Raw genomic sequence first — 24,721 nt, 5'->3', positions numbered from 1 at the left:
AGAGAAATCATTGTTTAGCCAAGAAGCCAAAGAGCGACATTCTATACAATGTATGCAAATAGTACTCAGCACAGGGATGGTGGGAACCCCTCATAATGGGCACAGCAGGTGTACAGACCCGGGAACTCAGCACAGGGATGGTGGGAACCCCTCATAATGGGCACAGCAGGTGTACAGACCCGGGACCTCAGCACAGGGATGGTGGGAACTCCTCATAATGGGCACAGTAGGTGTACAGACCCGGGAACTCAGCACAGGGATGGAGGGATCCCCTCATAATGGGCACAGCAGGTGTACAGACCCGGGAACTCAGCACAGGGATGGAGGGAACCCCTCATAATGGGCACAGCAGGTGTACAGACCCGGGAACTCAGCACAGGGATGGAGGGAACCCCTCATAATGGGCACAGCAGGTGTACAGACCCGGGAACTCAGCACAGGGATGGTGGGAACTCCTCATAATGGGCACAGCAGGTGTACAAACCTGGGAACTCAGCACAGGGGTGGTGGGAACTCCTCATAATGGGCACAGCAGGTGTACAAACCCTGAATAAATTATATTTTGGCTAACTATTGGCAGCCAGATGGTTCCACCATTCTAGAAGAAGACTTAATCCAAGTGGTCAGGGTCAGGTGATCTCCACTCTCAGCGAGATGACCAGATACATTGTAGTTTCTTCTATGATTACATAACTCACTGTATTGTTGAGTCAAATACCCGACCCAGCCAGATCCATCGCCTCGGGCTGGACAGGATGGTTGGGAGCCAAAGGTTGTAATGAAGCTTTTAAAATGTCCTTGTTGACATCTCCGGGGTGCCCAACTGCCTGGAGACACAACAATCCCAACACAACCAACCTGTCACCAACATAGCACATGGCCAACGTCTTGTAAGACAAAGAAACGAGTTCTCATCTCCCAGGTCCTCTTCTGGAGGTCTCTGCTCCTTCCTCTATAACTCTCCTCTCCTGAAATACTCTGCACTGCTGGAGGACTCTGCTCCTTCCTCTATAACTCTCCTCTCCTGAAATACTCTGCACTGCTGGAGGACTCTGCTCCTTCCTCTATAACTCTCCTCTCCTGAAATACTCTGCACTGCTGGAGGACTCTGCTCCTTCCTCTATACCTCTCATCTCCTGAAATACTCTGCACTGCTGGAGGACTCTGCTCCTTCCTCTATAACTCTCCTCTCCTGAAATACTCTGCACTGCTGGAGGACTCTGCTCCTTCCTCTATACCTCTCATCTCCTGAAATACTCTGCACTGCTGGAGGACTCTGCTCCTTCCTCTATAACTCTCCTCTCCTGAAATACTCTGCACTGCTGGAGGACTCTGCTCCTTCCTCTATAACTCTCCTCTCCTGAAATACTCTGCACTGCTGGAGGACTCTGCTCCTTCCTCTATAACTCTCCTCTCCTGAAATACTCTGCATTGCTGGAGGTCTCTGCTCCTTCCTCTCTATAACTCTCATCTCCTTAAATACTCTGCACTGCTGGAGGACTCTGCTCCTCCCTCTATAACTCTCCTCTCCTGAAATACTCTGCTCTGCTGGAGGACTCTGCTCCTTCCTCTATAACTCTCCTCTCCTGAAATACTCTGCACTGCTGGAAGACTCTGCTCCTTCCTCTATAACTCTCCTCTCCTGAAATACTCTGCACTGCTGGAGGACTCTGCTCCTTCCTCTATAACTCTCCTCTCCTGAAATACTCTGCACTGCTGGAGGACTCTGCTCCTTCCTCTATAACTCTCCTCTCCTGAAATACTCTGCTCTGCTGGAGGACTCTGCTCCTTCCTCTATAACTCTCCTCTCCTGAAATACTCTGCACTGCTGGAGGACTCTTCTCCTTCCTCTATAACTCTCCTCTCCTGAAATACTCTGCACTGCTGGAGGACTCTGCTCCTTCCTCTATAACTCTCCTTTCCTGAAATACTTTGCACTGCTGGAGGACTCTGCTCCTTCCGTTATATAACTCTCCTCTCCTGAAATACTCTGCACTGCTGGAGGACTCTGCTCCTTCCTCTATAACTCTCCTCTCCTGAAATGCTCTGCATTGCTGGAGAACTCTGCTCCTTCCTCTATAACTCTCCTCTCCTGAAATACTCTGCACTGCTGGAGGACTCTGCTCCTTCCTCTATAACTCTCCTCTCCTGAAATACTCTGCACTGCTGGAGGACTCTGCTCCTTCCTCTATAACTCTCCTCTCCTGAAATACTCTGCACTGCTGGAGGACTCTGCTCCTTCCTCTATAACTCTCCTCTCCTGAAATACTCTGCACTGCTGGAGGACTCTGCTCCTTCCTCTATAACTCTCCTCTCCTGAAATACTCTGCACTGCTGGAGGACTCTGCTCCTTCCTCTATAACTCTCCTCTCCTGAAATACTCTGCACTGCTGGAGGACTCTGCTCCTTCCTCTATAACTCTCCTCTCCTGAAATACTCTGCTCTGCTGGAGGTCTCTGCTCCTTCCTCTATAACTCTCCTCTCCTGAAACACTCTGCACTGCTGGATGACTCTTCATAGAAAGTTTTGGATGGAGTTCTACTTCACGCCATATTGATGAGGTCACCATTTTCCGGCACATGGATGGATCCTATGTCTTTGATATTTCACCTTCTCCTGTATGATGAGTAACGGCATTGGAATGTTATTATAGACTCACGTTTCAGTCTGACAGAACCGGTAGATCCGATGTTCCTCCCAATACCACACCCTGCGTGCAACAGTCTCATCGCCGCGCTCAGGTCACCTTCAGGGAGGAGACCAAAATATGACCCAAAACAGCAGTTTCGGATAGGTGGGGGACATCAGATCACTGACTAGGCTGGGATGAATCTGCTGCAGAAAAGAGAAGGCATTTCTTCAGTCTCCTCCCTTCCCTTAGGCTCCATTCACATGTAGGCGTTTCGGATCGGGGGCAGAATTGCAGCGATTCTGCCCCCCATCCCGGACCATTGCAAGTTGCAGGGACGCACATGCAGTTCCCGTGACTTGCAATGGCACCCCAAACACGGCATGATTTTACTGCCATTGTCGCCCGACGAATCGCGGTAAAATTGCACAAAAACAGAATCGCGGGACGCCTGTAGCCCAAAAAGAAGTTCTTTTGGGCGTCTCTATTTGCGGAATTTTACTGCAACAATCGCTGAAAAATCACGCTGCCTTTGGGGTGCCATTGCAAGTCACGGGAAACGCCCGGCGCCCCGCAACTTGCAGAGGTTCGGGGATCGCCGGCAGAATCGCGGTAATTCTGCCCGCGATCCCGAACCATTGCAAGTCGCGGGACGCCCATGCGATTGCGGTAACTTGCAATGGCACCCCAAAGGCAACGTGATATTGCTGTGATTGTCGCCCAATGAATGGCGGAAAAATCGTGCAAACAGAATCGCGATTCTGTTTGCGGAATTTTACCGCGACAATCGCTGAAAAATCGTGCCGCGTCTGGGGTGCCTTTGCAAGTAACGGCAATCGCTCGGGCGCCCCGCGACTTGCAATGGTTTGGGATCGCGGGCAGAGCGATTCTGCCCGCTATCCCGAACCATAACAGGTCACGGGACGCCCGTGCTATTCGCGTGATATGCAATGGCACCCCAAACGCGGCGCGATATTGCCGTGATTGTCGCCCGACGAATCGCGGAAAAAATCGCGCAAGCAGAATCGCGGGACGCCTGTAGCCCAAAAAGAGGTTCTTTTGGGCGATTCTATTTGCGGAATTTTACCGCTACAATCGCTGAAAAATCGCATCGTGTTTGGGGTGCCATTGCAAGTAACGGGAATCGCAGTGACGCCCATGCGATTTCTGTGACTTGCAATGGCACCCCAAACGCAGCGCGATTTTGCTGTGATTGTTGCCCAACGAATCGCGGAGAAATCGTGCAAAAACAGAATCGCGGGACGCCTGTAGCCCAAAAAGAAGTTCTTTTGGGCGATTCTATTTGCGGAATTTTACCGCGACAATCGCCGAAAAATCGCGCCGCGTTTGGGGTGTCATTGCAAGTAACGGGAATCGCAGTGACGCTGAAGCGATTTCCGTGACTTGCAATGGCACGCTAAATGCGGCACGATTTTGCTGCTATTGTCGTCCGAATAATCGAGGTAAAATTACTCAAAAACAGAATCACGGGACCCCAATGGCAATGGCACCCCAAACGCAGCGCGATTTTGCTGTGATTGTTGCCCAACGAATCGCGGAGAAATCATGCAAAAACAGAATCGCGGGACGCCTGTAGCCCAAGAAGAAATTCTTTTGGGCGACTCTACTTGCGGAATTTTACCGCGACAATCGCTGAAAAATCATGCTGCGTCTGGGGTGCCATTGCAAGTCACGGGAATCGCACGAGTGTCCCGCGACTTGCAGTAGTTCGGGATCACCAGCAGAATCGCGGTAATTCTGCGTGCGATCCCGAACCATCGCAAGTCGCAGGACGCCCGTGCGATTCCTGTAACTTGCAATGATACCCCAAACGCAGCGCAATTGTCGCCTGACGAATCGCGGTAAAATCGCACAAACAGAATGGTGGGACGCCTGTAGCCCAAAAAGAAGTTATTTTGGGCGACTCTATCTGCAGAATGTTTCCATGACAATCGCTGAAAAATCGCGCCGCGTTTGGGGTGCCATTGCAAGTCACGGGAATCGCACGAGTGTCCAGCGACTTGCAGTAGTTCGGGATCACCGGCAGAATCGCGGTAATTCTGCCAGCGATCCCGAACCATTGCAAGTGGCGGGACGCCCGTGCGATTCCTGTAACTTGCAATGGCACCCCAAACGCGGCATGACGAATCGCGGGAAAATTGTGCAAAAACAGAATCGCGGGACGCTTGTAGCCCAAAAAGAAGTTCTTTTGGGCGATTATATTTGCGGAATTTTACTGCGACAATCGCTGAAAAATCGTGCGGCGCTTGGGGTGAAATGGCAAGTAACGGGAATCGCACGGGCGTCCCGCGACTTGCAGTGGTTCGGGATCGCGGGTAGAGCCCATGCTATTCCCGTGACTTGCAATAGCACCCCAAACGCGGTGCGATTTTTCAGCGATCCAAACCACCTATATGCGACTTTGTAGCAGGCAACAACAGGGACAGATGGAGAGAGGGAAAATATGGAACAGCAAAATTCAGGTGTTAAAATAATTACGGAAAAGGTGTAACCAATTAAATGCAGCGAAGTTTCACTTTTATATATAGCATGCTGTGCTCAGTCCTTGCCACTAGGGGCGCCGTCTGCATGGAGTTAGTGGGGGATTCCTCCAGGTGTCTCCGCCCACAATAACACACAATTGAATTACCTTCTGCCACACATTGGCAGCATTGTCTGTGAATACGACTTCTGTATCCACAATGCAGTATTTATTATTACACATGTACACGTGTGCCAGGCTGTTAAATCGCACGATAAAACGCGGACCGCAGAGCGTGACCGGTATGTCAACACGGCTGATCCGCTCTTTCCTTGAGGCAATCTCTGGAATTCAAAACAGAGGAAGAGCATTTTCCTTCTGTGTATTTTAAAGAGAACCTGTAATACTAATGATAAAGAAGGCAGGGCGGCATTGGGGGGGGGGGGGTCGCATATGAGGGATACCCCCAATCCAATCTACATCTAATAATACTAAGGGGTGTATTTCTAAAACAAATTGCAAAGTTTATAGGAACTGGGGCAAAACCAAATATTATTAAGCTATTTTCTCTCCAGGTCGAATGTTATGAAAATATCAATATATATATATATATATATATATATATTTTGCCACTAGATGGAGCTGGTGATCACAAGAAAAAGGTATCTACTCAGATGATGTTCAGCTCCATCTAGTGGCCATAATGCAAATGGAACAAAATCGAATATTATTAGGCTATTTTCTCTCCAGGTTAAATGTTATTCATTCATAGGGAAAAAAGTGAATAAGGGAGGGGAAAAAAAAAACAATATATATTGCCACTAGATGGAGCTGATGATCACAGGAAATACTTATCCACTCATATCATCAGCTCCGTCTAGTGGCCATAGTGCAAATGGAACAAAATCGAATATTATTAGGCTATTTTCTCTCCAGGTCGAATGTTATTCATTCATAGGGAAAAAAGTGAATTGGGGGGGAGGAAAAAACAAAGTGATGGACTGGCCAATCATGTCTCCAGACCTAAACCCTATTGAGCATCTGTGGGGCATCCTCAAACGGAAGGTGGAGGAGCGCAAGGTCTCTAACATCCACCAGCTCTGTGATGTCATCATGGAGGAGGGGAAGAGGACTCCAGTGACAACCTGTGAAGCTCTGGGGAACTCCATGCCCAAGAGGGTTAAGGCAGTGCTGGAAAATAATGGCGGCCACACAAAATATTGACACTTTGGGCCCAATTTGGACATTGTCACTTAGGGGTGTACTCACTTTTGTTGCCAGCGGTTTAGACATTAATGGCTGTGTGTTGAGTTATTTTGAGGGGACAGTAAATTTACACTGTTATACAAGCTGTACACTCACTACTTTACATTGTAGCAAAGTGTCATTTCTTCAGTGTTGTCACATGAAAAGATAGAATAAAATATTTACAAAAATGTGAGGGGTGTACTGACTTTTGTGAGATACTGTATATCACTCTGTGGGTAACGCATCTATATAAAATATATGAGTATCCCTTTTTTTTATTGAATTACTGAAAAAAATGAACTTTTTGATGATATTCTAATTTTATGAGATTCACCTGTAAGTTAATGTTTTGTCAGAACGCAGCCTGGAACTGATGTCCCCGCCTAATAGAAACTGCTATTTTGGTGCAGGTGTGGGTCAAAGTTTGGCCTCCTCCCTGGGGCGATCTGACAGTATTGCTCACAGGGTGTGTTTTTTGGGGAGAAACATCTGATCTATCAATTTTGTCTGGCTGAAATGTGAGCAAATTGTGCGTCTATGACAGGGTTTCTCAACCATGGTTCTGTAGAATTCTAGGGTTCCTCCTAAGGTTGCTAGGGGTTCCTCCTGAGATTGCTAGGGTTCCTCCTAAGGTTGCAAGTGTTCCTCCTGAGGTTGCTAGGGGTTCCTCCTGAGGTTGCTAGGGGTTCCACCAGAGATTGCAAGGGTTCCTCCTGAGGTTGCTAGGGGTTCCTCCTGAGGTTGCTAGGGGTTCCTCCTGAGATTGCTAGGGTTCCTCCTGAGGTTGCTAGGGGTTCCTCCTGAGGTTGCTAGGGTTCCTCCTGAGGTTGCTAGGGGTTCCTCCTGAGGCTGCTAGGGGTTCCTCCTGAGGTTGCTAGGGGTTCCTCCTGAGGTTGCTAGGGATTCCTCCTGAGGTTGCTAGGGTTCCTCCTGAGATTGCTAGGGTTCCTCCTGAGGTTGCTAGGGGTTCCTCCTGAGGTTGTTAGGGTTCCTCCTGAGGTTGCTAGGGGTTCCTCCTGAGGTTGCTAGGGTTCCTCCTGAGATTGCTAGGGTTCCTCCTGAGGTTTATAGGGGTTCCTCTTGAGGTTGCTAGGGTTCCTCCTGAGATTGCTAGGGTTCCTCCTGAGATTGCTAGGGTTCCTCCTGAGGTTGCTAGGGTTCCTCATGAGGTTGCTAGGGGTTCCTCCTGAGGTTGCTAGGATTCCTCCTGAGGTTGCTAGGGGTTCCTCCTGGGGTTGCTAGGGTTCCTCCTGAGATTGCTAGGGTTCCTCCTGAGGTTGCTAGGGGTTCTTCCTGAGGTTGCTAGGGTTCCTCCTGAGATTGCTAGGGTTCCTCCTGAGGTTGCTAGGGTTCCTCCTGAGGTTGCTAGGGGTTCCTCCTGAGGTTGCTAGGGCTTCCTCCTGAGATTGCTAGGGTTCCTCATGAGGTTGCTAGGGGTTCCTCCTGAGGTTGCTAGGATTCCTCCTGAGGTTGCTAGGGGTTCCTCCTGGGGTTGCTAGGGTTCCTCCTGAGATTGCTAGGGTTCCTCCTGAGGTTGCTAGGGGTTCTTCCTGAGGTTGCTAGGGGTTCCTCCTGAGATTGCTAGGGTTCCTCCTGAGGTTGCTAGGGTTCTTCCTAAGGTAGCTAGGGGTTCCTCCTGAGGTTGCTAGGATTCCTCCTGAGGTTGCTAGGGGTTCCTCCTGAGGTTGCTTGGGTTCCTCCTGAGATTGCTAGGATTCCTCCTGAGGTTGCTAGGGGTTCCTCCTGAGGTTGCTAGGGGTTCCTCCTGAGATTGCTAGGGTTCCTCCTGAGGTTGCTAGGGGTTCCTCCTGAGGTTGCTAGGGGTTCCTCCTGAGGTTGTTAGGGTTCCTCCTGAGGTTGCTAGGGGTTCCTCCTGAGGCTGCTAGGGGTTCCTCCTGAGGTTGCTAGGGGTTCCTCCTGAGGTTGCTAGGGATTCCTCCTGAGGTTGCTAGGGTTCCTCCTGAGATTGCTAGGGTTCCTCCTGAGGTTGCTAGGGGTTCCTCCTGAGGTTGTTAGGGTTCCTCCTGAGGTTGCTAGGGGTTCCTCCTGAGGTTGCTAGGGTTCCTCCTGAGATTGCTAGGGTTCCTCCTGAGGTTTATAGGGGTTCCTCTTGAGGTTGCTAGGGTTCCTCCTGAGATTGCTAGGGTTCCTCCTGAGATTGCTAGGGTTCCTCCTGAGGTTGCTAGGGTTCCTCATGAGGTTGCTAGGGGTTCCTCCTGAGGTTGCTAGGATTCCTCCTGAGGTTGCTAGGGGTTCCTCCTGGGGTTGCTAGGGTTCCTCCTGAGATTGCTAGGGTTCCTCCTGAGGTTGCTAGGGGTTCTTCCTGAGGTTGCTAGGGTTCCTCCTGAGATTGCTAGGGTTCCTCCTGAGGTTGCTAGGGTTCCTCCTGAGGTTGCTAGGGGTTCCTCCTGAGGTTGCTAGGGCTTCCTCCTGAGATTGCTAGGGTTCCTCATGAGGTTGCTAGGGGTTCCTCCTGAGGTTGCTAGGATTCCTCCTGAGGTTGCTAGGGGTTCCTCCTGGGGTTGCTAGGGTTCCTCCTGAGATTGCTAGGGTTCCTCCTGAGGTTGCTAGGGGTTCTTCCTGAGGTTGCTAGGGGTTCCTCCTGAGATTGCTAGGGTTCCTCCTGAGGTTGCTAGGGTTCTTCCTAAGGTAGCTAGGGGTTCCTCCTGAGGTTGCTAGGATTCCTCCTGAGGTTGCTAGGGGTTCCTCCTGAGGTTGCTTGGGTTCCTCCTGAGATTGCTAGGATTCCTCCTGAGGTTGCTAGGGGTTCCTCCTGAGGTTGCTAGGGGTTCCTCCTGAGGTTGCTAGGATTCCTCCTGAGGTTGCTAGGGGTTCCTCCTGAGGTTGCTAGGGTTCCTCCTGAGGTTGCTAGGGTTCCTCCAGAGGTTTCTAGGGTTCATCCTGAGGTTGCTAGGGGTTCCTTGAGAAATGGGCAATTTCTGCCTCTCAGATAAGTTCCCAATGACACCATTGTTCCTTTTAGATATCTGTAAGGGGGTAATTCTTCCCAATGATGACAAGAGTAAGGAGAATTCTTCCTGCCTGCAGCTGACTGCTGATATTGTCTCAGCCTAGGCAACGGCACCGAGTGGAGCTGAAGGGCGAACAGGAAAAAAAGCTTCCTCCTCGCACCAGAACTTCATTTATGAAACATCTGTAGAAATAAGCTGAACCAATGATTTCTACGAATGGAGACAATGGTGTTCTTGTGGTGAGTGCACGGATCATCGGTGAGACCTATAACTCCCGCAATCCTGGTAAATATTTGTCTGCAGATAAGAAGGAGGCACGAGGCACTTTCACCCGCATTTATAGGAGGATCAACAGAAACTGCAAACTGGTTGAGCAACCTGGAAGCTATTTGAAGAATCTCGGCTACAATGTCCCACCGTCTGCCCCGTCTTCCCCTGACACTTCCTCTCATTGGTTATGTCACCTTGCCGCTGCGTTGGTAAGCGCTGCATCACCTCGAGGCACGTTTCCCCAGCTAAATTGCTTCTGAAAACAGGTGCAGGTTGTCTATAGAGCAGGGTTTCTCAACCAGGGTTCTACAGAACCCTGGGGTTCCTACAGAGGTTACTAGGGGTTCCTTGAGCAACGAGCAAATACTGCCTCTCAGATGAGTTCCCAGTGACACCATTGATCTTTTTAGCTACCTGTAAGGGGGTAATTCTTCCCAATAGCCACAAGTGTGTAGGGTTTCTCAACCAGGGTTCCACTGAACTCTAGGGTTCCTCCAGAGGTTACTAGGGGTTCCTTGAGCAACGAGCAAATACTGCCCCTCACATAAGTTCCCGGTGACACCATTGATCTTTTTAGCTATCTGTAAGGGAATAATTCTTTCCAATGACCACAAGTGTGCAGGGGTTCTCAACCAGGGTTCCACGGAACCCTAGGGTTCCTCCACAGGTTACTAGGGGTTCCTTGAGCAACGAGCAAATACGGCCTCTCAGATGAGTTCCCAGTGACACCATTGATCTTTTTAGCTATCTGTAAGGGGGAAATTCTTCCCAATGACCACAAGAGTGCAGGGTTTCTCAACCAGGGTTACACGGAACTCTAGGGTTCCTCCAGAGGTTACTAGGGGTTCCTTGAGCAACGAGCAAATACTGCCTCTCAGATGATTTCCCAGTGACATCATTGAACTTTTTAGCTATCTGTAAGGGGGTAATTCTTCCCAATGACCACAAGTGTGCAGGGTTTCTCAACCAGGGTTCCATGGAACTCTAATGCCTCGTTTCCACTGAGTGGTACGGTACGGTTTGGTTCAGTACGGTACGGTTCGGAACGGTACACCTTGCGTTTCCACTGCCAATAGTACCCTTTCATGATAGGCGTGGTGTAGCAGGAAAGCTGTGATAGACAATTCTCTGTCAACCAATCAAAGTTCTGCAGAGTGTAGCTCCACCTTGTTGGTACGGTACTAATGTGATTGGTACCCCAACGAAAGGGTCCCAAAAAAGTGGTACGGTACGGTTCGGAATTAGGGTACCATTCACAATGGAAACGGCAAAAATAGCGTACCGTACCGAACCGAACCGTACCATACCGCTCAGTGGAAACGAGCCATAGGGTTCCTCCAGAGGTTACTAGGAGTTCCGAGCAACAAGCAAATACTGCCTCTCAGATGAGTTCCCAGTGACACCATTGATCTTTTTAGCTATCTGGAAGGGGGTAATTCTTCCCAATGGCCACAAGTGTAAGGAGCATTCTTCCCACTGACCATCACACTAATGTATCATGAGTTATAAATATAGTCATTTTTAGCAGGGGTTCCGTGAGACCAGAAGGTTATTTCAAGGGTTCCTCTGTGTTGAAAAGGTTGAGAAAGGCTGCTATAGACAATGGTTACTACCTAGCACTGGTCTCCAGACCTACACAAATTAACCAGCCTTGGCAACCCCGGTCATCCTGGTCTGTGAACCCCCTCATGCCTCTTCCCGGCAGCCCTTTAAATGTTCTTAATGCAGGGAAGCAACATGGCTTCTTGACCAGATGATTGCTGTATTTGGCTCTCACATGATCGGGAGACCGTCCCGTTGGCCATCGATCAAAAGCTGTAACTAAGAGCTGTCAGGGACATCATGACCTCAGGCCGCCATGAATGCTAGGCAGTAATCTCCCCAGTGGGGACATCAAAGGAAATAAAATAGGAGGCAATAAAAAGCTTGAGAATGTAGTAAGAGCGCCACATTCATTTTTTTTAAATTAATTTGTATTGAATGGGTTTCGAGGGCCTGCAATACCCTTCATCAGGGCTACAACGCCCAAAGAGAAGATTTAAAAAAACAAAGGGTCCATAAGATAAAGACAGTAATAAAAACCTTGAGAATGGAAAGAGATCAGCACACAAAAAATTTTAGAGTCCAAGTGGCTTAAAATGTATTTATACTAATGTGTTTCAGGGGCCCTGGAACTCCCTCTTCATCAGGGCTACAACAAACTAAGAAAAGAGCAAAAAGAACAAAGGGTCTATATGACTAGGACCAGCAATAAAAAGCTTGAGAATGTTATGTAATACAAGGTAAGAGCACCACACAAACATTCCAAGACTTTTTTTTTTCAATTGGTATCCAACGTGTTTCAGGGGCCTACAATTCCCTTCATCAGGGCTACAACAAACTAGGAAAAGAGCAAAAATAACAAAGAGTCTATATGACTGGGACCAGCAATAAAAAGCTTGAGAATGTTATGTAATATAAGGTAAGAGCACCACACAAAAATTCCAAGCCTTTTTTTTTTTTAAATTGGTATCCAACGTGTTTCAGGGGCCTACAATACCCTTAATCAGGGCTACAACAAACTAGGAAAAGAGCAAAAATAACAAAGAGTTTATATGACTAGGACCAGCAATAAAAAGCTTGAGAATGTTATGTAATACAAGGTAAGAGCACCACACAAACACTCCAAGCCTTTTTTTTTAAATTGGTATCCAACGTGTTTCAGGGGCCTACAATACCCTTCATCAGGGCTACAACACCCAAAGAGAAGAACAAAGGGTTCATAAGATAAAGGCAGCAATAAAAACCTTGAGAATAAAAAAAAAGAGCACCTCATAAATAATTTTAGTGTCCAAGTGGTTTTAAATAAATTTGTACAGATGCGTTTCAGGAGCCCTGGCACTCATCAGGGGCTGCAAATCACAAAGAAAAGAACAAAAAGAACAAAGGGTCTATATGACAAGGGTCAGCAATAAAAATATTGAGAATGTAATAGGAGCACCACAAAATATTCGAAGAGTCCAAGATTCTTTTTAATTGATTTCTACCAACGCATTTCAGGGGCCTGCGCTAACCTTTATCAAGGCTACAAGACCCACATAGAAGAACAATGGAACAGTGGGTCCATAAGACAAAGACAGTAATAAAGACTTTGAGAATATTATAAGAGCACAAAACCAATAATCTTAGTGACCACGTGTTTTTTTAACCACTTCTGGACCGGAAGATTTTCCCCCTTAATGGCCAGGCCATTTTTTGCGATTCGGCACTGCGTTACTTTAACGGACAATTGCGCGGTCGTGCGATGCTGTACCCAAATAAAATTAATGTCCTTTTTCTCCCACAAATAGATCTTTCTTTTGGTGGTGTTTGATCACCTCTGCGATTTTTATTTTTTGCGCTAAAAAAAAACAAAACAGCGACAGTTCTGAAAAAAAATATATATATTTTTTACTTTCTGCTATGTAACAATCCTAATAAAAAAATATAAAAAAAACAACATTTTTCATCATTTTGGGCCAATTTCTATTCTACTACATATTTTTGGTAAAAAAAAAAATCCCAATAAGTGTATTTTGATTGGTTTGCGCAAACTTTATCGCGTCTACAAAGTAAGGGAAAGATTTATGTCATTTTTGTTTATTTATTTACTAGTAAAAACGGCGATCAGCGATTTTTTCGGCAGACAGATCGGACACCTAACTGACATATTTTTTGACGCTTTTGGGGGGGGGACCAGTGACATTACTACAGTAATCAGTGCTAAAAAATATGCACTGTTACTGCACTAATGACACTGGCAGGGAAGGGGTTAACACCAGGGGCGATCAAAGGGTTAAATGTGTGCCTAGGGGGTGCTTCCTTTTTTTTTTTCAATAATCTTTATTCAGTTTTCATTCCTTACAATATAAACACATGATATACAACGTTAAACCCACATAAACAAAAAAAAACCCCAACATACCAAAATATATATATATATATATATATATATATATATATATATATATATATATAATGGAGGGATAGGTTTCTTTATATGTGTATGTATATAGGTATGTGTATGTATATATATATATATATATACATATATATATATATATATATATATATATATATATATATATATATGTATATATATATGTGTGTGTGTGTGTATATATATATATATATATATATATATATATATATATATAAATATATATAAATATATATATATATATATATATATATATATATATATATATATATATATATACTGTATATATCTAAAAGGGAGCAAGGATAAAAAGTAGACAAAGGAGGGACTAACAAAACTTGCTCACCCAGCGCTTAATCAATAAATATCATTAAAATGACAAATGTAAATGACATCAAAGTGCAAGCAGCTGCTATAACAATGAACCACGTAAATAAAGGTGCATACACTAGTTGCGATGATAATAAACACAACAAAAATGACGCACTAGCAGCGCTAGATCATAAGTTCAAATCAATATATGGGAAATAAAGTCAATAGATATAGTTCATGCACTGTGCCCGAATGTCCTCTAAAGATGACAGTCCAAGAAGGTCAAAATCCTTAAACGATCACCACACAGGACCCTTCACCTCACCACGGTGCTCACCCCTATGGTCATACACTCACCAGAGGAAAGGTCAATATAAGCCCAAACACCATGCCGTTCGCCAGCTGATAACGGACCATCCGACCTCCACTGAACCCTGAATGGGGAACCGGACTCCACCAGAAAGGATCCTGATTTGTCTCAGACAACCTGGCAACCGTTGTGTGGGGTGGTCTCATATGGGGCCAATCGATAGAACATAGTGCATGCAAAAATAACAAGGTCTCATAGTGTGATACTGTTTGAATGAAACCTCTTTATTTTCCCAAATACAACATACCCCTCTAGCAATTGCACTTACAATAAAAGATTAAATGACAAGCATTAAAAGCATGTAGAGGGTCAACCTGCGTGTTGCAGCCGGTCCCCCGTGCTGTCTGTTCGCCGCTTGGTACCTAGCTGAAACGAACATCCGGGTCCGGCGTCTGGCGTAGGCGTACCTCGTGACCGCGTGTTGAAGTCACTTGCTGACGAAACGCGTCAGGGCGTGGTCAAACATTCAAACAGTATCACACTATGAGACCTTGTTATTTTTGCATGCACTACGTTCTATCGATTGGCCCCATATGAGATCACCCCACACAATGGTTGCCAGGTTGTCTGAGACAAATCAGGATCCTTTCTGGTGGAGTCCGGTTCCCCATTCAGGGTTCAGTGGAGGTCGGAGGGTCCGTTATCAGCTGGCGAACGGCATGGTGTTTGGGCTTATATTGACCTTTCATCTGGTGAGTGTATGACCATAGGTGAGGTGAAGGGTCCTGTGTGGTGATCGTTTAAGGATTTTGACCTTCTTGGACTGTCATCTTTAGAGGACATTCGGGCACAGTGCATGAACTATATCTATTGACTTTATTTCCCATATATTGATTTGAACTTATGATCTAGCGCTGCTAGTGCGTCATTTTTGTTGTGTTTATTATCATCGCAACTAGTGTATGCACCTTTATTTACATATATATATATATATATATATATATATATATATATATGGGGTGCTTTCTAACTGTGTGGGGGATGGGCTTGCTGCATAAACACAGAGACCTGTGTTCCTAAATAGGAGGAACACAGGATCCCTGCATTCATTACTGACAGAACAGTGCTGTGCCGTGTTTACGATGACAGACCGCCATTCTGTCTCCACAGGGAGCGCTCATGGGTGCCTGGCGGCAATCGCGGCCACTCTACCCGCTGATCAGCTTCCCCTGTGGTGAATGGGCACGTGCGCCCCAGCTAGCGGTCCCGTGAAGCGACATACAGGTAGGTCATTTCACGGGACAGAGCCGACCTGCTGCCGTAAAAACTATGGCGGCTGGTCCGAAAGTGGTTACTTAATTTGTATCAGACGTGTTTCAGGGGCCTGCACTTCCCTTCATCAGGACTACAACACAGAAAAAAACAAAAAAAAAAACAAAAGAAAAAAGGGTCTATATGATAAGGACAAGCAATACAATTATTGAGAATATAATAAAAGCGCCACGCAAATATTCATAGAATCTAAGCTTTTTTTAATTAATTTCAGACGCCTGCCCTACCTTTCATGGTAGCTACAGAACACAAAGAGAAGAACAAAAGAAGAAAGGGTCCATATGATAAAGACAGTAATAAAAATTCTGAGAATGATAAAAAGACCACCAAGCTATTTTTTAATGAATCTATACAGACGCGTTTCAGTAACCTTGGTGCTTCCCCTTCATCAGAGCTATAACACACAAAAGGCTCTATATGATAATGGCCAGCAATAAAAACCTTGAGAATGTAATAAGAGCACCACGCAGATATTTCAGGGGCCTACGCTCCTCTTTCTTTAGACTCAAAGAGAAGAACAAAAGAACAAAGGGTCTATATCAGGGATCCTCAAACTACGGCCCTCCAGCTGTTGCAGAACTACCCATCCCATGAGGCATGATGGGAATTGTAGTTCCTGAACAACTGGAGGGCCATAGTTTGAAGACCCCTGGTCTATATGATAAGGACAGCAATAAAAACCTTGAGAATGTAGAAAGAGCACCAAATAATTAATTTTAGAGTCCAAGTGGTTTTGAATTTATTGATATTGATGCATTTCATGGGCCCTGCACTCCCCCTTCATCAGGGCTACAACACACAAAGGAAAGAACAAAGGGTCTATATGTCAAGGGTCAGCAATAAAAAAACCTTGAAAATGTAAAAAGAGCACCATATAAACATTTTTAGAGTTCAAGCTTTTTTTTAATGAATTTGTAACTGACGTGTTTCGGGGGCCTGCACTGTCCTTTCATCAGGGCTGCAAGACCCAAAGAGAAAAACAAAAGAACAAAGTGTCCATATGATAAAGACAACAATAAAAAACACTGAGAATGTAGTAAGAACACTAAAGCAAGTACCCTATCGGTTTTAATTAATTCATATGAGGATAGGATAAAACAATCAGCGAGTTTCAGAGGCCCTGGCACTTTCCACCTTTCTCAGGACTACAATGCACAGAGAGAAGAACGGGGTCTGTATGATAAGGGCTAGCATTAAAACCTTGATAATGTAATTATCAATTACAATCAATGTAATAAGAGCGCCACACAAATATGTTTAGAGTCCGACCTTTTTTAACATTAATTATAGATCTGACGTGTTTTAGGGGCCTGTACTTCCCTTTAATCAGGGCTGCAAGGCCCAAAGAGAAGAACAAAAGAACAAAGTGATAAAGACAGCAATACAAAACACTGCAAATGTAATAAGAGCAGTAAACCAAATGTCCAAGCTAATTTCATTAACTCATATTACTGTGGGATACAACAATCAGCGCGTTTCAGAGGCCCTGGCACTCCCCCTTCATTAGGGCTACAACAATAAAATAAAGAACAATGGGGTCTATATAATAAAGACAGCATTAAAATGTGAATGTAATGTAAGCACTAAACTAAAAAGTCCAAGCAATTTTTAATTGAATCATATTACAGTAGGATAACATTGCTGACACGTTTCAGGGGCCCCGCCACTCTTTCTTCAACAGAGCTATAACACACATATAAAAGAACAAAGGGCCTGTATGATAAAGACAGCAACTGAAACCCTGAGGATGTAATATGAGCGTCATGCAAATAATATTGAAGCCCAAGTGTGTTTTAATGAGTTCATATTAGGGCAGGATAAAACTTCCACCGCGCTTCAGGTATCATGTATCATTATATGTACTATTTAAAACGAATCTCACATGAAAACCATATTTAGGATGAATCTAGTTAACCATGATCATCATTAGTTTAAAATATTGTTGGTACCATGATATTGTAGGGACCCGACCATAAGCGTTGGTGTCCCTAATTGAAGTTGTTGTAGTGTTGGCAGCTAGGCTGGGTTTCCCTTACGCCCATGGGCATTATTTGCTTCTGCCCGCTACTGTTAAGTGTTCTCAAGTCGATAGAGCAGGAAGGAGGAAGATACAACGTCTTATGAATATTTTTTTCACCCCGGCCAATCACTGAGGGGTTTGTACCGATAGTCCACTCTTGCCTCCCAGGTTTGTTGCCTAAGAGGGAAGTGGGTCCAGAAATCCTTGCCTACCGGGACCTCTGCCTGTGGAAGGAAGCTGAAGTTGAAGAAGAGTCCTGTTTAGAAGATAGAATGTATTGGGTTATGTAGATGTGTTTCATCCTGGCCAATCACTGAGGGATTTATGCCAATCATCCACTCTTGCCTCCCAGGTCTAATGTTTGGGAAAGATGTGAGTCCAGGGGTCCTTGCCTATCGGGCTTTCTGCTCGTGGAAGGAAGCTGAAGGTGAAGAGTCCTGTTTAAAAGATACAATGTATTGGATTATGGAAATGTGTTTCACTCTGGCCATCAACTAAGGCCCCTTTCACACGATTGTAAATATTAGGTGGTGATGGCGCTCAGAGGTAGTGCTAAGGGGATAACAGCTGCAGATGGGGGTAGCTGTCAAATAATGTATCAGCAGTGTGTAACCGAAATGCAGTTGGGCATCATACGATGAACTATGAATACTAGGCACAAGGGGGGAATGGAGAGTCCATGTGCAAGTCCCTGGGAAGGAAAGTAATAGATTAACCTGAAATCCAATGGGGGATGAGCAGATCCAGGGTGAATCCAGGGATGGATGGATGAGCACTCAGGGCTGCTGACCGGAGGAGTGAAGCCAACTCTAGTAGAAAGGTAAAAGGAGGGGAAAGCGCCTCTTGAGTGTGATAAAAGTCTTGACAAAGGAGTGCGCATATCCGAACCAGACATTAGTGCATGCTCCGAAACGCGTTGTGCCCAGACTGCCCACACTGCCCTCTCCTACCTCAGTGACGTCATACGCCGCCGATGGCCGCCGCACCAGCTTCTCCATCCTCGTATGCAGACGTATGGAGATATGCTCGCCATCCATCCAGTCGGTCGGATCAGATGGCAATCAGATGAACATGCAGTCCGTTTCCATCCGACTGCTCCATAGAGAAGAGCGGACTCTGTCATTGTCCGCTCTGAAAAGCTGGACCTGTCATCCGCCTGCTTAGTGGGGATCCGCGGAGAGATCTCCCGCTGAGCAGGAGGACTCCGCTAGGACGGATCCGCCCCATGTGAAAGGGGCCTAAGGTTTGCATGAATAATCCACTCTTGCCTCCCAGGACTGTTGCCTGGGGAAGATGTGAGTCCAGGAATCCTTGGCTATCGGACCTACTGCCTGGGGAAAGAAGCTGAAGAAGAGTCCTGCTTAGTCAACTGCCAATTGCCAACTGCCTGCCTGCGCTTAAGGTCTACAACTGGCCTACTGAATTTGCATTAGCCTGTGGCAGAGATTAAAGGTGTTACAAGTTATTTTTGAGCAGAGGACAATTTTTGCTGCTGTTTTTGGATATCCTGCACCCTTGACTTTCTCTCTTCTAGACCACTCAGCCATTAAATTAGCAAAAAAGAATATCGACGAGTGCAAGTCTGTCTTTTGCTGTTGGTGTTATTCGGACAATTCGTTTCATTATAATTTATTTTGGATTCATTGAAATTAGCTACTTCAGATACAATCGGAATTTCCTAACAACAAAAATTTTGTCTGAATTTCGATTTGCAACTAAATGAATTGCACATTTCTAGCTACACGCCAGATCACCAGTAAGAAGGCTAGGAAGGCCTGAAAAAAATCCTTCATCTCCTTTGGTGGATATGCATTTACACAATAAGAAGAAACTTTCTCAAATGCCAAGGCACTGGTCCCATGATCTCCTCAATGGTGTCACCACCACTGGTTCTCTGTATTGGCCCAGTCATTGGTACTCCCAGTGAGTTATCCCCATTGATGGAAGTGCTGTCTGAAACTGAATGAAGCTACTTTTTAATAAAAGCTCACACTGTAACTCACTTGTACTGAAACCGAAACAATTAAAAATGTAGAAAATCAAGAGAAACTTCTGGAAACCCTTAAAAAATGCTTGTCCTGCCCTCAAGGCCAGGATGTCTAATCTTTACACTTGTTCTACAGGAGACAGATATTTCACCTTTCTGGATCTCTCTGGCTATTTCTGAATACTCGAAGAGCACATTATGTCCTGTCTTGTGACATCACTTATTTTGAAAAATGCTGTATGAGGTTATTTGTTCAGGAACGGCGACACTCCCAGAAGAATTAAAGCGTAACACATTATAAAGCTCTGGTGTCCAACATGCAGCCCAAGGGTCCCAGAGTTTAGCCTCAGACCCAAGCAGTAAGTAGTGGGAGCATTGATTTGTAAAAAGGGTCTTTATGATAAAGTGATCTCTGGCAGTCTTTTGTAACATGTCCTTGTCTCTGACTGTCTCCTACAACATGTCTTCAGTCTCCAGCCACTCCTGTAGAACAGTCCTTGACAATTGTACCCACTAAAGTCATTCTTAACCAGGGGTCCTTGGAACTCTAGGCTTCCTTAAGCGATTGCTAGTAATTTGAGCTGTGACTGATTGAATCCTCATCTGAGTGTGCTGGAACAGTTTTGGTGGCAACTCCACATGGTAGAGCCAGCCACATGATACTAATGATCTTTTCAGCTGCCTGTAAAGAGAGCAATCTTTCCACTGACCACCAATGTAAGGAGCATTCTTTCCACTGGCCACCAATGTAAGGGACATTCTTCCCACTGGCCACCAATGTAGGGGACATTCTTTCCACTGACCACCAATGTAAGGAGCATTCTTCCCACTGACCACCAATGTAAGGGACATTCTTCCCACTGACCACCAAAGTAAGGGGCATTCTTCCCAATGACCACCAAAGTAAGGGGCATTCTTCCCAATGACCACCAAAGTAAAGGGCATTCTTTCCAATGACCACCAAAGTAAGGAACATTCTTCCCACTGACCACCAATGTAAGGAACATTCTTCCCACTGACCATTAATGTAAGGAGCATTCTTCCCACTGACCATTAATGTAAGGAACATTCTTCCCACTGACCCCCAATTTAGGGAACATTCTTCCCACTGACCACCAATGTAAGAAGCATTCTTCCCACTGACCACCAATGTAAAGATTGTTAGGAGGGTTCCACCAATACCTGATAAGTATTGGCCACAAATGTAAGGAGCATTCTTCTTACTGACCACTAATGTAAAGGGCATTCTTCCCACTGACCACCAAAGTAAAGGGCATTCTTTCCAATGACCACCAAAGTAAGGAACATTCTTCCCACTGACCACCAATGTAAGGAACATTCTTCCCACTGACCACCAATGTAAGGAACATTCTTCCCACTGACCATTAATGTAAAGGACATTCTTCCCACTGACCCCCAATTTAGGGAACATTCTTCCCACTACCCACCAACGTAAGGGATATCCTTCCTACTGATCACCAATGTATGGAGTATTCTTCCCATTGACCACCAAGGTAAGAAACATTCTTCCTACTAACCACCAATGTAAGGGACATTCTTCCCACTGACCCCCAATTTAGGGAACATTCTTCCCACTGACCACCAATGTAAAGATTGTTAGGAGGGTTCCCCCAAGACCTGATAATTATTGGCCACCAATGTAAAGAACATTCTTCCCACTGACCACCAATGTAGAGAGCTTTCTTCCCACTGACCACCAATGTAGGGAACATTCTTCCCACTGACCACCAATGTAAGGAATATTCTTCCCAATGACCACCAATGTAAGGGACATTCTTCCCAATGACCACCAATGTAGGGAACATTCTTCCCACTGACCACCAATGTAAGGAATATTCTTCCCACTGACCACCAATGTAAGGGACATTCTTCCCAACGACCACCAATGTAAGGGACATTCTTCCCACTGACCACCAATGTAGAGAGCTTTCTTCCCACTGACCACCAATGTAGGGAACATTCTTCCCACTGACCACCAGCGTAAGGGACATTCTTCCCACTGACCTCCAATGTAAGGGACATTCTTCCCACTGACCACCAATGTAAGAAGCATTCTTCCCACTGACCACCAATGTAAGGGACATTCTTCCCACTTAATAACATCTCATTGGTTGTCAGGAGGGTTCCCCAAGACCTGATAATTATTTCAAAGGTTTCTGTGGGGTACAAAGGTTGAGAAGGACTGCTCTAGTACACATTATATTATATTTGGCTATTTTGAAGACATCAGGGGCCACATTTGAGGCCCTCTATACCTTGTAAGGTAAGAACCCCTGTTATAGTACTGTGTGTTGGTTTAGCACACACATGACACCATTAATTATTCTCTTTCTAAGGATTCATTGTAAACAAATGTTCATACAGCACACGTTATATTTACATAGTTACATAGTTACATAGTTTTTGAGGTTGAAAAAAGACATCAGTCCATCCAGTTCAACCTATGATGTGTGTGTGTGTTTGCTGTTAACCGTACATTGTATACCCCTGTATGTTGTACATTGTATACCCCTGTATGTTGTACATTGTATACCCCTGTATGTTGTGGTCCCTAAGGTGCCCATCTAATAGTTTTTTGAAACTATCAATGCTCCCTGCTGATACCACTGCTTGTGGAAGAGAATTCCACATCCTTAAGGTGCCCATCTAATAGTTTTTTGAAACTATCAATGCTCCCTGCTGATACCACTGCTTGTGGAAGAGAATTCCACATCCTTACTGCTCTTACAGTGAAGAACCCCCTGCGCATTTTAAGGTTAAACCGCCTTTCCTCTAGTTTTAGTGAGTGGCCACGTGTCTTATTGTATTCCCTTACTCTGAATAGTTTGTTCCATACGCTAGGGTTGCCAGTACAGTATTTGTACATTGATATCATATCCCCCCTCAATCGTCTCTTCTCCAGAGAGAATAAGTTCAGTGCTTGCAGTCTTTCCTCATAGCTGATGTCCTCCATTCCCCTAATTATTTTTGTTGCCCTTCTCTGGACTTTCTCCAGTTCCAGCACATCCTTCCTGAGGACCGGTGCCCAGAACTGGACAGCATACTCCAGATGTGGCCGGACCAGAGTCTTGTAGAGTGGGAGAATAATCTCTTTATTTCTGGAGTGAATCCCCTTTTTTATACATCCCAGTATTCTGATGGATTCTGTTGCATTGCATGCCACTGCCAAGCCTGTTGTCTACCAGAACCCCCAAGTCCTTTTCCATCCTAGACTCACCCAGAGGTTCCCCCCCTAATGAGTAGCTTGCTTTCTGGTTTCTGGCCCCCAAGTGCATTACTTTACATTTATCAACATTAAACCTCATCTGCCATGTAGTTGCCCACCCCGTTATTTTGTTCAGGTCCGCTTGTAAGTAGGGTTGAGCGAACACCTAGATGTCCGTGTTCGACGGGTTCGGCCGAACTTTAAAAAAAAGTCCGGGTCCGTGTCCCGGACTTTTACCGAACTTTTCCCGGACACCGAACCCCATTGAAGTCAATGGGGACCCGAACTTTAAGGCACTAAAATGGCTCTAAAACACCAAAGGAAAGGGCTAGAGTGCTGCAAATGGCAGCAAAACGTAATTAAGAGCATGGCAAGTGCTCTGCAAACAAATGTGGATAGGGAAATAACTTAAAACAACAAAAAAAAAACAGAAAAATAAAACAATGTTCTTCTTCATCTCTGAAGGACGAGGCCCATATGGAGTAGGAGGGAGGTTGAGGTGGTGGTGGATGTGGCGGTGACATAGGCGTGCGCACAGGGTGTGCTGGGTGTGCCTGGGCACACCCTAATCACCTAGGGCACATAGCATTGCCAGTGAGGAGATGGGAAAGATCTCCCTGGGACCTGCTCTGCTCTATTTCTCCTTGCCTACAGGTACATGGCCCCGATACATTACTCTCCCTGCTGGCAAACACATGCATGTGTATTTCAACTTTGGGGTGCACACCTTAATGCAATAGGCTGCGCACACCTATGGGCGGTGTAGGTGGAAGCGGCGGTGGAGGAGGACCAGGGCCGGATTAACAGCATCATGGGCTTGGTGCTGAGGATTTTGAAGGGCCTTAAGGGCCGTGCCTTGCCATGCACCCAGAGGAGGAAGGGTGCAGCCATGCATGCCTAATTCAACATGGGATGCTGTCTCTGAAGCCCATAAACACATCCATGCATCGCCAACTGTCCCTCCTTGTCCGGCCTTCACGCTGTGTGGGGAGGTTCTGAGGGTGCTGCCTGGGGAAGCGAGCATAGAAGCCAGACTTCTGTGTTTACAAGTGACAGAAGAGCGGTAACAGTGAATATGGCCAACCCGGGGCCTATATAAAAGGTAGGGGCCTGGAGCTGCAGCTCCAATAGCCCCTACATTAATCTGGCCCTGAGGAGGAGGACGAGGTAGCCAACACTGCTTCTTTTCAAAAATTTTAAATGAGGGTACACCCCAAAAGAGTGAGAAAGAGCAAAAATGGAACAATGGGTGGGTAAGGTCGGTATCCATTGCTATTCTGCATAAGGTACGGAAAAGTCCCGTGGGATCCATGCCTGGTTCATTTTAATGAACGTGAGCTTGTCCACATTGTCTCTGGACAGGCGGCTGCGCTTGTCTGTTATAACGCCCCCAGCCGTGCTAAATACCCGTTCAGATAATACACTGGCTGCAGGGCACGCCAGCACCTCCAAGGCGTAAAGGGCAAGCTCAGGCCATGTGCCCAATTTGGAGACCCAGAAGTTGAAGGGGGCAGACCCGTCATTCACTACATGTAGGCGTGTGCACACATACTGCTCCACCATGTTGGTAAAATGCTGCCTCCTGCTAAGACGTTCCATCTGAGCTGCTGGTGCTGCTGTTTGTTGTGGCGTGCTGACAAAGCTTTTCCACATTTCGGCCATGCTAACCCTGCCTTCTGAGGTGCTGGCGGTGCCCTGGTTGCGTTGGCGACCTCCTCCTCCTCCTCCTCTGCCTTGTGCTTCCACTGTGGCCCCGCTGTCAGATGGGAATGCCAGCAGCATGGCGTCTACCAGCGTGCGCTTGTACTCGCGCATCTTGCGATCGCGCTCCAGTGAGTGAATTAAGGACGGTACGTTGTCCTTGTAACGGGGATCCAGCAGCGTGGCCACCCAGTAATCAGCACAAGTTAGAATGTGGGCAACTCGGCGGTCGTTGTGGAGACACTGCAGCATGTAATCGCTCATGTGTGCCAGG

At 46.1% G+C, this 24,721-nt stretch overlaps 1 protein-coding gene across 1 annotated transcript in view; it reads right to left on the bottom strand.

Annotated features, from left to right (window-relative positions):
* The window catches only part of VSIG8 (V-set and immunoglobulin domain containing 8), a 50,551-nt gene that overhangs the window by 11,900 nt on the left and 13,930 nt on the right, over positions 1 to 24,721 (bottom strand). The window lies entirely within an intron of this gene.

This window comes from Pelophylax lessonae (assembly GCF_965119305.1).
Source record: "Pelophylax lessonae genome assembly, chromosome: 13".
Taxonomy (NCBI): Eukaryota; Metazoa; Chordata; class Amphibia; order Anura; family Ranidae; genus Pelophylax; species Pelophylax lessonae.
The sequence above is the reverse complement of the archived record's forward strand: the minus strand, read 5'-3'. Positions and strand labels throughout refer to the sequence as shown.